We start from the raw sequence: 14,987 nt of genomic DNA on the forward strand, positions 1-14,987 counted from the left end.
TTCTCATTCATAATGTCCCACGAAGAATGACACAGGGGTGAGTGTGATCACAAGAGATACTGGGATCAGGACAGAGTCTGGAGGTAAAGCAAACCACCACCCTCAACGGAGACTTTAAGAAAGGAGTTCTGAACTCCTCCTCCTTCTGGTCTGTTCTCTCGGCAACTCTGGTGGGACTTCGTTTAATCAACATGCTGCTAAGATGGAGCTTCAGGGCCAGGTATTTTCACTGCCTTCCACCCCCTCCCATGTTGACTGCTGAAATGAAAAACCAAAGTTGACATTCATCAGAGCTGTAATTCCCTATTTCAAAACCTCGAGAGTAACTACTTCTACATTCATCACCGACTTGGCAAAATTCCCTTCTTTCTCCCCCTTCATTTACTTTTGTATATCACTTGTCTTCATTACTGTCTCTCTCATTAGATGGTTAAATCCTTGTTTAGCCTGGATGTTGGTTATAGCTCTCCCCCACAATCTCATAAATAGCATGATGTTTTGCAGTGATTCTGCATATAATATATATGTGTGTTAAAAATAATAAGTGCTTGCATCAACAAATAATCTCGTTTGTAAACCATAAGTTTTAAGTCAGGGTTTCTTTCTTTTCCAGATTGCTTTAAAGCAACGGTAAGCCACAGGTTCTGAAATTGTACCTTTCAGAATCACCTTCAAACTTAAGAAAACACAGAATGCTCACCACTCATAGCTTCCGATTTACTAGGTCTGAGACAGGACCTGAGAATCTGCATTTATAACAAGGTCTTAGGTGATGCTGCTGTTGTTGGTCCATAGGCTGCATTTTGAGAACCACTGTTTCAGAATTTAAAGCAAAAACTTATTCAACGCCACTTGCTAAAGCACAGTAAACAAGACTTGATACCAAAAGTCCATCGTGATAGGTAGAGGACTCACTGCAATGGGGTTTTGCAGTGGGGAAGAGACTGGGTGCAATCTTGAATACAACATGGGCAAGTGGGGATTTATAGCCAAGAAGCAGGGGTGGGAAGCAGTAGATGGGAAATTGCTAAGAAGAAACCTCAGGAGGAAGGGAGGTTTCTGGCTAAACTAATCTAACGGGATTCTTGCTGAAGGGAGGACAGTGATCAGACATCACCTGGGAGATGGCAGAGCATGAGAAACCTGAAGGAACATTGAGGTTGATCAGATATTGAGGGTGGAGATTCGGTTAAACTGATATAGCAGGAGTCTTGCTAAAATTGGACAATGCAGAGGCAAACATGCAAGTCCACAGGTCAGGCCCAGTTGAAAAAGAGCTCGGAGAGGCTTGAGTAAAGTTTGGTCAATGAGAGAGTCTTTGTCACAAGACACATAATTGCTTCCATATATAGAATAACCAGTCATTGGCACAGTTTTCCTCAGGGTGACTGGATGCAGGTGAGTTTTTTAAGCTGACATTTCTCATTGTATCATAATCTTGAGAGACAATTTTCCATAGCCTCACGTTTCTGCACTAACCTTTTCTTTAAACTACTTTTCAAGCACATCTGTACTGGAATGTCCTTGGATGATGGCTCTTGCCCCTACCTGACCAGAAGGATTTTCATACTATACAATAAAACAAAGACAATGTCTCCCTTTGGAGTAAAGTTCAGCCATTTTTGTTCACAGTTCAGGGATCCCTAAGTTTGGTGTCTCTCGGGCGTGATGCAAACCCACTGAGGCGTAGATCCATCTGACCCCATCTCAGGCGTTGACCAAATGAGGTGTGGAGGATAAAGAAAACCGGCACAAATATGATGGCACAAATATGATGGTCCTTGCTTCCTGTGCTTTTGTCTGAAGTCTTCTGCTAGCATCCAAGAAGCTGTGAAATTAATTTAATAGTTTACAATAGGATAAAATACTATACAATTAACAGTTAATTGACAAATAATAAGGGAAGGAAAGGAGGAGCAGGAAGGAAATGATATGTTAAGAGAGAAAAAATAAAATCATAGTTGTGATTGTCTAGTTCACGGCTGTCCAAACTGCGGCCCACGGGCCAACTGCGGCCCGCAATCCATTTTTAATTGGCCCGCAGCAAATTCCAAAAATATATTTAGTTTACTTAAATAAAGCAGGTGAGGCAATACGTACTTCAGCTCGAGTGAGTGGCCCAGCTGTTTGTGTATTTTACTGCATATGGCCCTTGGTAAAAAACGTTGAAAAAAGTTTGGACACCCCTGGTCTAGTTGTTTATAACAGATATTGATTTATTTAAAAAATTGCCTTTTCTTAAAAAGAGCCTCAGAATTTTTAGAATGGCTTTTCAGTGATATTAATTAAAATGCTGTTTTCACCACTCAGACATAATTTCTGCATTAACAATATAACAGAATAAAATATAAAACTAAAAGATGATATTTTTGTTCATTAAATGCAGTTGCAAACACAAGACAGGATTTATTGTTTTCCACTAATTCTTTTTTATTTTAAAGATTTTTTTCTTTCATTCACATTCTCAAGCACAAAGTTAAATCACAATCAGACAATGGGAAATTCATTCCTGATACTTCACCAATGTTTCAAAATTAACAATAGGCTACTAACCTTATTTGGGTATGGATGGAAACAGTAGGATTAAGCATTTACTTTTCAATCAATATGAAAATTATTTAATCTATTTTTTTCTGCCTCGCTAAGAATATAGGATTCAATTTACTTGTAAATCTTTTCATACGTAACCAATTTTTTTTTACATTAAAAATTGTAGGTAGAGAAAAAAATGAGCAGTGTGATTCAGGTTTAATATAAAAAAATTAAGAACTGTAGCCTGACCTTTATACCTCAAGTCCACAGAACATGTGGCTTAGAAAGAGAAGGGGGCAGGAAGATCAAAATACACTTAAGATCACATGTTCTTTCATTAACACTTGATTGTTTTTCAAAATAATTACATTTTTTTAAAAACATAATTTGCTGTTTAATACTTTACCCTGTCCCTGGCTCTATCCTCCCTGGTCCCACTCCCAAGTTACATGAGCTAAGAAATATTAAGAATGGTTAAATAGTAACAGTAACTGAGGTTACAGTTAGATTTTCAGTTCCAGATAACAGAAACCACTCTAGCTACTTGAGGCAATAATAATAATAATAATAATTAATAATAATAATAATAATAATAATAATAATTTTATTTTGAGTGGTAGATGAAGAAGGACTAGGTGAATGAATATCAAAAGTACTTCCAACTGCCAGAATCACACATCCAGGACTGTGGACTAAATAGCTGCCAACAGAGCCTCAAGTAGGGGTGACTGACTGCAAAACCATGCTTCCTCAGCTATGGTAGCATTTCTATGTCTTCCACCTCACCTTTCTCCTAATTGAACTCTATTTCTAATTCAAGGATGATGAGAATATCTGAAAAAAATGGAATATGAATCACTCCCTAGCCCTACCCCAAACACTCACTGCCAGGGGAGTGTAATTTTTAATGTTCTAATCTCTGCAATCCAGTAAGGCAGACTTGAAGGAGATTTGAAAACAATGTGTGTCAAGAAAATTATGCCAAACAATTTTTCTGCCAATGTATCCGTGGAGTAAAGCAGTGTAGACATTCTCTCCTCTTCTCTTATAGCCACAGAGAGAGAACTAGGTTTGATTAATTTCTTGTTATAGTTGAAATTGATATTATCTCCAATACCATCAAAGGAACCCAGGTAAGGGGAGCTGGGAAGCTATTGTTTTAAACGAGTTTAGCAAGTGACACCTGAAGAATTGATGCTTACTGTTTAGCAACAGCATGACAACTTTTAGGCAGATAATGCCACATGGAATAGAAGGTTGTTTTATTTCATCAATTTTAAACAAATTAGGTCTTTTAAAATTGCAAGGAAGGAGATCAGCATTCAGAGGTTCCCATGATTATAATGATAGAATGTTCTCCATTGTATTGGATGTTTTATGATTATAGTGAGATGTTTTTCCATGTAATTTTCCATTTAGTTTGAAAAGTATAGCAATACACATTTTAAAGTTTTCATCAGCTTATGATGTATTTGTTTATAATATACATGTTGTTTCTCATCACACTGGAGGACACTCTTGTGAGGCAGTGATCTATTCATCCTATTCATACAGAACTTACTGTCTGTTTTTCTGACTTTTCTTTTTTTTTAATTTTATTGGGGGAATATTGGTAAACAGTGTGTTTCTCCAGAGCCCATCAGCTCTAAGTCGTTGTCCTTCAATATAGTTGTGGATGGTGCAGCTCACTGGCCCATGTGGGAATCGCACCAGCAACCCTGTTGTTCAGAGATCACTTCTAACCAACTGAGCCATCCTGCCGCCGTCTGACTTTTCATAGGCTATTATTTTCTAACACTGGTGACAACAGGGAATCTCTGTCTACTTCACAGGACTACTTTACATAAAATTCCCAAAGGAAACCCAAAATAAATAAAGGCATTTGCAGAATCTCAAGTTAACCCATTTATAAAGTAAAATAAAGAAGGAATTGGAAAATGATATTGCTTAACTAAACAAAATTCACCATCAGAGGTTTGAATTTTTAACCAATGTTCTGTTTGTTCTTTATTTCAATTTTTATTACTAAAGCTTATATTCAATGAGATAGCATATGAGTCTCTCTTTTATAAGGAGGGCATGAAGGCAAATAAGATAAGTTTTAACACATTTATTGTTCAAATGCTCTCTCATAGCTATATCTACATCTCCTGAACTTTGGGATACATGGATGTCTTGTTGAATGCATTACTTGATTATAAAACAGAAAATGCAATAACTGTCAATGCCATTGTTTCATACTTGAGTGGTTTAAAATTATCTGCATGGATACCATTCTCTAACATAATGACAATTTTAATTTTAGACAAAAACAAGATTTTTTTCTCTTAAAAAAACCCTAAAATATACTACTATATGATATATAGCTATGACAGCACTGCTGCTCTTTGTATCCAATTCTGTTACATCCTTCTCTACTAGTATAAATGATTTTCCAGAGTGAAAACTGTATTTCCAAGCCTATCTTGCAACAATTGGCCAAGTGTCTTGTTTCCAGCCAAGGAAATCATAGCAGATTCCAATGGAAGGGAGCATGCTTTCCTTTTTCATTTTACTCCTCTTTCTCCAAAGCATATGTGGGGTGATTTCTCTTGGATCATATACATGAGTCCAGTTCCTTAAAATGGCAAAGCATCCAGACAGATACAACCTGAGTTTCTGATGGCTACCCAGAGCACAGCAATCATACCTCAGAAATTCAGGTGAGAGAAGAGTATACTTTCTTTAAGAAACTATTATTTTGAAAATACCTCATTGTAACATGTTTTTTCATTAAATGCAATGTCATTTCCCATCTGATCTCAGCCCTTCATTATTTTCTCAACTAGTCCTATTTAAGTGCAATTCAAACAACTCTTCACATTATGCAACCACTTATTCTAAAACTAACAATAAACAGGCAAAAATAGTTAATCTTATAAAACGCCATCACATGTGTGTGCACCTGATCTTCTGTATTTAAACACTATGTAATTTATACAAAGTACGAGATTCCAAAATTTCTCCTGACAACCAACAGTAATATGTCAAAGCAATATTATATGGAACAGACACATACATCCTATTAACATAGATACATCACAGAACAAAACGGAATGCTTATTTTGACCTGACTCTAAAGTTAGGACACTCTGATCACAAAAAACTATGGATGAGTGATAGAAATAAGTGTAAGAATTCTACCTCTGTTGTCACACAACTTGAGCAGGGTCATTACAGTTGTCCAGATCTTAATGCTCTCATGTGTAACATTAGCATTTCAAAAGTCCCTTTGTATCTAAATATCAGGTTGTGGAGTGGGGAGCTATTTGATATTTCAAAATATAAAACTAGTTAGTAGCATTGGTCATATAATAACCTTGGGGTATAGTAAAACTTTTTTGAATCTAAGTTAGGATTTCCCTCCTCCCCTTTTTCCCCCTCAGGTTGAGATTCTTTCCTTTCCCACTATGCTGACCGTGTAATGGATCTATTGATGTTGGAATAATCAAATATATACCCAGGACGTAGCACGTCATCTCAGAAACAGAATTAAAATTGCAAGTATATATATATATATATATTTATATAACTATAAAATATAAACTGCCATTATAGTTTTAACTCTGCCACTGGATTCCTTGCTTAAGCAAGTCATTTAACTTTCCTTAGCAGTATTATCTATTTAAAAAAATGTTACAGCTGGACAAGATTATCTTCATAACCTCCCCCAGCTTTAAAATTATTGTGCAGTATATTACTATTTTATCGTATTTTATATAGTTTATTTACTTTAAAGTGATATCTACATGTAGCCAGAAAAATATAAAGATGTTCATTATTCCGTGGAGTTATACTGACATCCTTTGGTAAGGTTTTGGTTTATTCCAACCTAATGAAGAGATAGGTGAATGGAGAGATGGACTTAGATGATTGATACATAAATAGAACCACTCAGATGTATTTCCATCTGCTCCAAACACATTTGGGAATGAAACTGAAATTCTGAGATGAAAAATTAAAAAGGGAAGAAAAACAAGAAATAAGGGAAGGTTGTGTCAAGTCCAAAGTCTAAATGTTTTAATGCATTAATTGCATATTTAAATTATGAATAAAATATTTTTTTACCTATAAAATAGAAAAATGCAAAGCACATCAAGTTAAGCGGACAAGACTGGCTCACAGACATTTCAAAACGATGAGCAAGGTATGTTCTCGTGTGACAATAAGCAACAAAAATAACGTATTTGGAGAATCAGAAAACAAAAGTTCACTGAAAGCAAAATTGAAAATTGAAACCGCAGCAAACATCACGCTAGTAACATTTCGGTTCTGGTTGCAATTTGACTTGGCACTCCGTTAATACTTGTATTTCGATAGCCTGGCGTAAGGATGATGCAGGAATATATATGTCAGAAGAAGAAAAAGTATCTATTAAAAAAGAATCGCACGAAGCAGTCCTGTTCCTGAGATTGTATTACGACACAGCCGGATTAGATTGGGCTGATTACCTTCGCCTTCAAACAGAGAGTCTTTTTGCCCTGGGGGGAGGGGACGCCTTTCATCCAAAGCCCTCCTCTCGGATGCGCCCTCCCCTCGCATTCACTTGCAAATCGCTGTGTGCTAGCAAAAGCCAGCACTTCCCCAGTCTCCAACCTTCCCAGGGCGAGTGCTGCAGCTCTATCAGCAGAACCTTTCTCTCCGAGTAAGGAAAGGCTTCTCCCCCTCTCCTTTCCCATTTTTTTTCTCCTCCTCAATCAGGAGCACTGAATGAAAGCCAATCAGAGAGAGCTCGCCCCCCTCCCACCCCAGTCCGTTTTCTTCGGTTCCCTGCCGTCCAGAGTTAAAAGTGATGCTGAGAGAAAGCTTGAGTTAGATTGAAGTAGAATCAGTGATAGAAAAATAACAGCCGAAAACAAACAAAAAGGGGACATAGTGAACATTTCTCCAGGGTTATTTTGGCTGGAACCAACTTCCGTTATCCAGAAGCCGATAAAAAAGGTAGGAAGTCTTCATCTCTCTCTCTTTAAAAAAAAAACACCAAAAAAAACTCTCTTAAGGTCTTTTATTTTCTTTCCTTGGCGGGAGGGGGAGGTAGATGTTTTTAAGTTATATTTGGCAATCATTTCCAAATAATTATCTTTAATACATGAATACATTAAAGCATAAAACTATATATTGGAGTCTAGAAAGAACTGCTTTGAATGTAGGGTAATGTAAAACTGGATACATTTTATATTATGCTCAACAGTGGGTCATGATATTAGAGTTTGTGAATTAATTCACTCCAAAGAGATGCTGAAAATGTATTACGGAGAGAAATTTGTCATGCTTATACTTGTTCGTCTTTATTTTAAAAATCAGCTTAAGAGAGAACATCGTTGCTGTGAACTCTTAGAATCATCTAACATTACTTTGCATTCCATATGAATGGATTCACTCTGTGCTTATTCATAATCACTTCATTGTACGTTTAATATAAAGAGAAATGACAGGCAGAAGACAGATTCCTTGAAACAGTCAATGGTCACTAAGCATCTACATAAATAAAATAGATTGCCATTTATCAGAAATTGAATAGGTATCATTCCCATATTCACAATTTTATGTCTGAGTCAGAAGTATGGGGGGGGGGGAGATGAAGAGGGGAGGTTAAATGCATGTAGTCAGCAGTTGCAGCATTGTCTCTGCTGCAATAAAATCCATATTTTATGTGGTGTTAAATTAATGCAGCACATTGCAAGTATAAATGCGTGTTCCCAACAAGTAACTATTGATGGCACTGTAAGTAGGGGCAAAAGCAGTAATCTGAAAGTGTTTTTATGCCTCTACAATCAAAACCTACCATCTCCTTATACCTAAAAAATGGGGTCTACAGGTGCAATCAAAGACAGATATCATTTAAACACTGCCCTATCATCTTTTGCTAAAAAAAAAAAAAAAAAAAAAAAAAAAAACCGCAAAAAACTATTTTCTATAATTATGGTTCCTCATTCCAGTAAAAATCTTCTGTTATCCAAAACTACACATCCATTACTCTCAGCTTTTTGGAGATACATTTTCTTTCTTTCTTTCTTTCTCTTCCTTTCTTTCTTTCTTTCTTTCTTTCTTTCTTTCTTTCTTTCTTTCTTTCTTTCTTTCTTTCTTTCTTTCTTTCTTTCTTTTTTCTTGAAGGATCTATGTTAAAAATAATCTGTCTTTCTGAGGCTGACAACTGTTATACATCAGTGCATATGTTAGACTTTCTCCCTCCACACCATCCCCCTCTATCCTTCCTTAAAACGTAGCTACAACAGTGTCTCTGTGGTGAATAACACTTGGCAAGAGTGTGCTCATTTTTTAGGTCTGGTATGGTGAGGATTTTTAATTAGTAGAACTTTCATGAAAACATTATGTCATTGACAAGAGCTCTAGGTTCATTTATAGTTAAAGTGATAAAGAAAAAAGGAAAAGGTGTCATAGAGAAACAGGTAAATAAGTTGTGCGGATAATCTGCCTTGCCCCCCTTCCCTGCAATGTAGTAATGTGGCACATACGTATTCAATGTATAGTGTATAAGGAAATCCTGGTTTATTGGGTTGGGGAGGGTGAAAGGTTTGGAGAGTGCACAGATCTAAGCAGACTGTCTGTGGCTTAGGGACACATCAAATATAAATCCATTCTAATGATAAAAACATAAAGAAATGCTTCTTTCATTTGCTTTTACTTTTTTTTTTTTGGTGGGGGCTGTGTTTTCAAAGTATGAATTGATGTCTGCTTTCATTAAATCAGGTACTTCCTTGGTTTCAAATACTTTGTGCTAATAAATTGACTTCCGTGGTGATTGCATATGCCTTCCCTACTCTAATCAAAGAATAGAATTCCATATACTTAGATGTCTTGAAATAGGACAAAAACAAAAACAAACAAAAAAAACTAAGGTTAAAATAGGAAAGCACCATATAATCTGTATAACATCCACATACATTTGTATAGGTATGAGATGGTTAAATTGTCTGGTACTTGGTCAGTGCTTCCAGTGATATTCCTAGATGTTTATAAAAAGTAGATGTTTAATGATCAGAAGAGTTATATACAGGTATTCATTTTAATATTACACTGTAAAATGTTTACCTACATTCACATTTTCTTTCTTTATTTTTTAAAGAGGGATACAAATTGATTTTATAACTAGCGATATATACATTTCTGGCACATTATGAAAAAAGTTAGTGTAATCTGAAAGAGGTAGGATTTTTGTTGTTGTAAAAGAGAATATTTGAAACTGTAAAGGTTAATTCCAAAATACATGAGCCCTGTTCAGACTCTAGGATGCATTTCTTGATCTTCACTTAATTTCCAATATAAACAAGTAACTGGGGGTAGAGTGTATATTATCTGTGTGATTTCTGGAGATATGACTTATTTCCTGTTTCTTAACCTACTTTGCAGCAAGTGCTAACACTCTGTCCTGGAATATGTCATTTTTATACCAAATCATTCCGCTAGGCTGCAGCACACGAACAGCGTTAGTTCCGAGGGTGCTGATTCAGCAGCAAAGTGAACCATATTTTTGTTAAGGGTTATTATCAGTAATAGCGTTGCATAGTTAGCAATTAATAAAAATTATGGATAGAAACCCCAGTACCTCTAGTTTAGCCCTTGGGTTTCAAAAACATTAACTATAATATATTCTTATTTTTACTATGCAAATTACATTCTAATACTGTTGCTACATTAGAAGTGCTTGCAAAACACTGATACAAAGTAACAAAGTATAAGCAGAGAAATTATACCAATCATAAGTAATTTTACACAGGGATTTGATCTCTAAATTTCAGGTCTCTTTTTGAAAACTGCTTTTGATTAACCTAAAATATTCTCTGAATAGGGTTTCAGAAAAATCACTTTATTAACCATACTATATTTAGCAGTCATGTCTGAAATAGACTGGAGTTAAAAATCAAATAGCAAAAAAGGTTCCTTCATTCTTGTTAGGCTTATACTGAGCCATGGTGACATTGAAGCATTTGTACTAAGTGTATATGGTCCCTATTACGAATATTTTGAAAAAGAACAGAGTCCAAGGAATAGCATTATGAATACATATTTGAGCAATGAAAGTTAACATAGGTAAATCTGTTTTCCTTTTCTTGACACTTGATTCAGACCAATGAGTTCATAAAGAAAATTTTATTTTGCCATCGTTACAATAACCTGATAATATGCAGGTAGAAAAAAGTTCTGAATTTAAACATTCTAAAATCTGCCTTCTTTTTTCTAGTTAAAGCACTTAGACTAAATCCATAGAGCCCTAATGTAACATCCCCTGCTTTTACGTCCAGTAAATTCAACATTCAAAATTACAGATTTTTTTCGTGCATGAGCACTAGAAAATTTCAGAGGGTCAACAAGGAATGCCTGTTTTCTAAGATAACAATATCAGCTCAGAGTCACATCTGTTCTTTTCTTCCTTTCTTGCCCTACATACAGCATCCTCACCTCACTTGACATTTTAGTGAGACCTCGAGCCCTTTTAAAATCCATTTGTGTTGTCTTTTGTAAGGGCATCTAAAGCATATGAGGCCATTTTTTGCCTTTGCCATAGCTCCTTTGTCACTACTCAATCCAGCTAATTCAAGAGGCAAATATTGTAAAAAATCACATTTATCACGTTGAAGTTGTAGATTTCTGGGAATGCATTATCCTTAATGTAATGTTAACATTGATCTGTTAAAATAATGTTTTAAAACAAATGTTTCGGTATAACTTTTACTGAACTCTTTATCAATGCAACTAATAAAAAAAAGTAACGTATTTTTTTAAAGAAAAAAATCTGATTCACTAATGTCTTTACATTTTTATTTCTCTCTTGCAGTGTACATGAGGCTTTCTAAACATTGCCATATTAGAGGTGGGTTTTAAAGAAAGGGAAAACTGAAAATTGAGTAAGAATAAAATAAAATTTCATTTTACCACATTTTAGAAAATAAATGCAGCATTCTTTGAAAATAATGACTGCCTGTGGGAGATTGAATGCCTTCATATAAACCACCCCCTTTAGTAGAGATATATGCCCTTAGAGAGTTTGTCAGTAACATTATAAAGCACTTTACCAAACCATGTCATCTCAATTTAAAATCCTCCCCCGACCCTTATTAGAAAACAGCCTTGATTCTAAATGTTCTGTATGATGCAGAAATATAAAAAAATAATATTTCAAGATTCAGCACAAAATTACTCAATGGGCTTCAAGGTATAATACAACATGGCTTCACAACAGGAAATTTATCATTGAATAACATGTTTAAACACTTTCAGAGCCCTGCTTCTCTCTCTCTCTCTCTCTCTCTCTCTCTCTCTCTCTCTCTCTCTCTCCACACACACACACCTTTCCCTCCCTCCTTCTCCTTCCTTCCTTTCCCTCCCTTCTTCTCTCTCCCTTCTTCTCCCTCTTTTCCTTTCCCTCCCTTCCTCCTCTCCTTCTTCATTTATGGCTGTTATAAAAATCCTTGAGTTTCCCATGTGCTTTTTTTTTTATGTAACCCTATACAAAATAATATTTTTGTAGGTCATGAATTTTATGGCCAGTATTCTTTCATCTGCCACATTATACATTCAATTCATTACATTATTATTTACATTATAGCATAAAGTATATGACAGATAAGTTGGCTAGAGTGTATCCTTTAAAATGAGAGTAAATTTTATAGATATTAAAACACCTAGGCTTTTAAAGATTTGAAATTGACACCAGTGTAGTTTATTGCAGTAGCAAGCGATAATGGGAAATTCTGCATTTATAATGAAATGACTTTTCCAGAGTATCAGGATGTAGAATACATAGATATAAGTTATTACACTCAGAACATCAGTTATTGATTGGGAATATTTGTTAATTTAACAAAAGGTATTGAAATAGTTTGACAGAACCCTGATTGTGTGTTCTTTTAATATCAACATTTGTTTGCTTTAGCAATGACATAAAAGAAACCATTAAAATGAAATAGTGTGTGTTAACTTGTTTAATCAAATAAGCAGAAACTGAGTAAACAATATCAAACAATTAGCCTAGTCAAATATAAAACTTTATTCTCCTCCTCCTCCTTCTTATTTGTTCTTCTTTCTTCTTTCTTCTTCTCCCCTTCTCGCATTCTTCTACTCCTCTCCCCTCACCCTCCCTTCCTTTTTCCTCCCTCCCCTCCCTTCTCCTTCTCCTTCTTCATAAAGGACAATAAGTTGGTGGTTATTCCTGCTCTGCAGTGTTGAACCAAATTTTGTCACCAGAGTGACTATTCAATATGTAGTCTCAGGAAAGTGAAAAACACCAACATGAATATTTATATGTCTGCATCTAGCTTCCTAAATTTGAATAAAACCCTTTCCCCATGAATAAGAACCTACAGAAAGTTTTTCTGTCTTCATGTACTCCCTTCACCAGGGTTTCTGCCACTGTTTTGGAGATTTGTTCAAAAATGAATGCTCAGTACAGTCCTTTACTTAGAAGCACTCTTCCCTTTTTCTCTCTTCTATTTTTCTTTTCCCCTGCTGGAAGGAAAAGTGGAGATTTTCTATAGAATTTCTATACGAAATAAGTGATTTTTTTTTTCCCTACTGACAAAGCTTTTTGGATCGATGCAATAAAAAAAAATGAGAACTCTACATTTTTCTAAGAATCTCTTCTAGCTACTATGCTTTTAAAAATGTATACCCCTATTTTTCAACATTTAATAAGTAGGTAATTCTGCATAATCTTTTTAAAAATTATTAATTCGTAAAACTACTATCTTGGTAATAGACACAGTATTTATTTTCAACAGTAAAAAAAAAAAAGAAAAATACTGGGAAATTAAATATCCCTAAAATCTAAGTTAAGAGAAACAATTGCTTTACTCAACCTTTTTTCTTGTTTGTTTGTTTTTTCTAGCTCAAAGACATGTCAATGTTAGGTGTACAACCTCTACTGGGCATGCAGCCCAGTAGAGATGTGAAGTTAAAGAAATGGTAACCATAATCTTGACTGCAGGACAAAGACATCAGTTCACTTCACTTTATTGGTAGAGGCTGGGTCAAACCTAGTTCTAGGTAGGTCTAAGAAGAAGGTGTGGATGAGAAGCTCTTTTTTTCTTTCTAGAAACAAACTAAGATATTGCATATAGCCCAAATAATCCTTATGGAAAATTTCAATATTTAATAGTGCTAACAGACTAACTACAATGACAATGGAACATTCATACTCTTTAATAACTGTCTTTTGATTTTAGGCTACCATATGTAGCTATTTATTCTTTTGCATGTGTCATATTTTTTTTTGCATTTTTTCTTTATGAATTTAAATGATCTCCTGAAATCTAAATAATAACTTGCTCATTTTTTTCCCCTCAGCTTCTAATTTATTTCATTCATTTTGGGGGAAGTTTACATGAGCTACCCCTCCTAGTACCACACCCAGAGACATAAGAATGAATCCTATAGATTTGGTACTTGAGTAGAGGTGGTTCTAATGTGAGATAATCACAATTAAATATCGTATGATTTATAACAAATATTAGCAGTTCTAAAAGTTTTAATTTCTAGAATAGTAGTACATTAGATAGCAGAATATCATTGGGCAGTCATCTAATGTCTCCACATAACACAGTCTTCAGTTTTGATTTTCTCTTATATAGACTATTGAAGAGACCTTTCAGTATCTTGTTTCATTCATTCATTCCTGCATTCACCCTGTATCCTTTAAGACCTACCATACGCCAGACACTATGGAAGCATCCAGAATACACATAAGGAGAGAGAGAAAAACAAAATAAAGCCTCTGCTACAGTGAGGTATAGATGAATAATCATACAACTTGCTATTATATTCCTGTTTTGATAAATGTAAGAAGGATGAATATTAGGTACTTTGGGAATGACTAATACAAGTCATGAATTTCATCACTTTTTCAAGTTGCATTGCATTCAAATTCACATGATGTCTTTCAAGAAAATATCAGAATAAGTTACCGGATTAGTTCATGATATGTTTTTGTGTAGCCTCAGATTCATTCAGTGGACTACTGAGAGTGAATTCTGCTTCAAGTGGGAGCAGCATCTTGGCTGGTGATCTGTTTTGTACTTCACATTTACAATAGCCAATTGTCGGTTTGCAGCAAGGATTCAAATTTGATACGAATATTCCATTCCAGACAAGAAGGCTAAATAAAAAATGTACATCTGTATACGAAGTAGACCCCAAAATTGTATTGCTAAAAATTCTTAATGAACCAAAGCTTCCACCATCAGCAATTACAATGTTACACCCCCATCAGCAATTACAGTATTTACTCCATAGAAGCTATTGAATTTCAAACTTGGTCATTCTGAAAAACATTCTCCCATGTAGCATTCTATTTTTGTGAGGACACTCGATGAAGGTCATGTTTAATAGGAAAACAGCATAGTGATAAGGCTGCATGTCAGAAGCTCTGAGATTGCTTTACTTACAATGGCAAGATTGGC

The 14,987-nt window shown here is 35.1% G+C and overlaps 1 protein-coding gene across 2 annotated transcripts in view; it reads left to right on the forward strand.

Annotated features, from left to right (window-relative positions):
* Positions 1 to 7,350: 7,350 nt before the first annotated feature.
* CDH10 (cadherin 10) overlaps positions 7,351 to 14,987 on the forward strand; it is a 146,458-nt gene continuing 138,821 nt past the window's right edge. Inside the window, exon 1 of one of the 2 annotated variants that reach the window (XM_081053547.1) lies at positions 7,351 to 7,512. The gene's annotated coding sequence lies outside the window, so the exon portion shown is untranslated. The remainder of the gene's footprint in view (positions 7,513 to 14,987) is intronic. The other variant, XM_081053548.1, reaches the window with a different exon arrangement.

Source organism: Rhinolophus hipposideros (assembly GCF_964194185.1).
Source record: "Rhinolophus hipposideros genome assembly, chromosome: 7".
NCBI classification, from domain to species: domain Eukaryota; kingdom Metazoa; phylum Chordata; class Mammalia; order Chiroptera; family Rhinolophidae; genus Rhinolophus; species Rhinolophus hipposideros.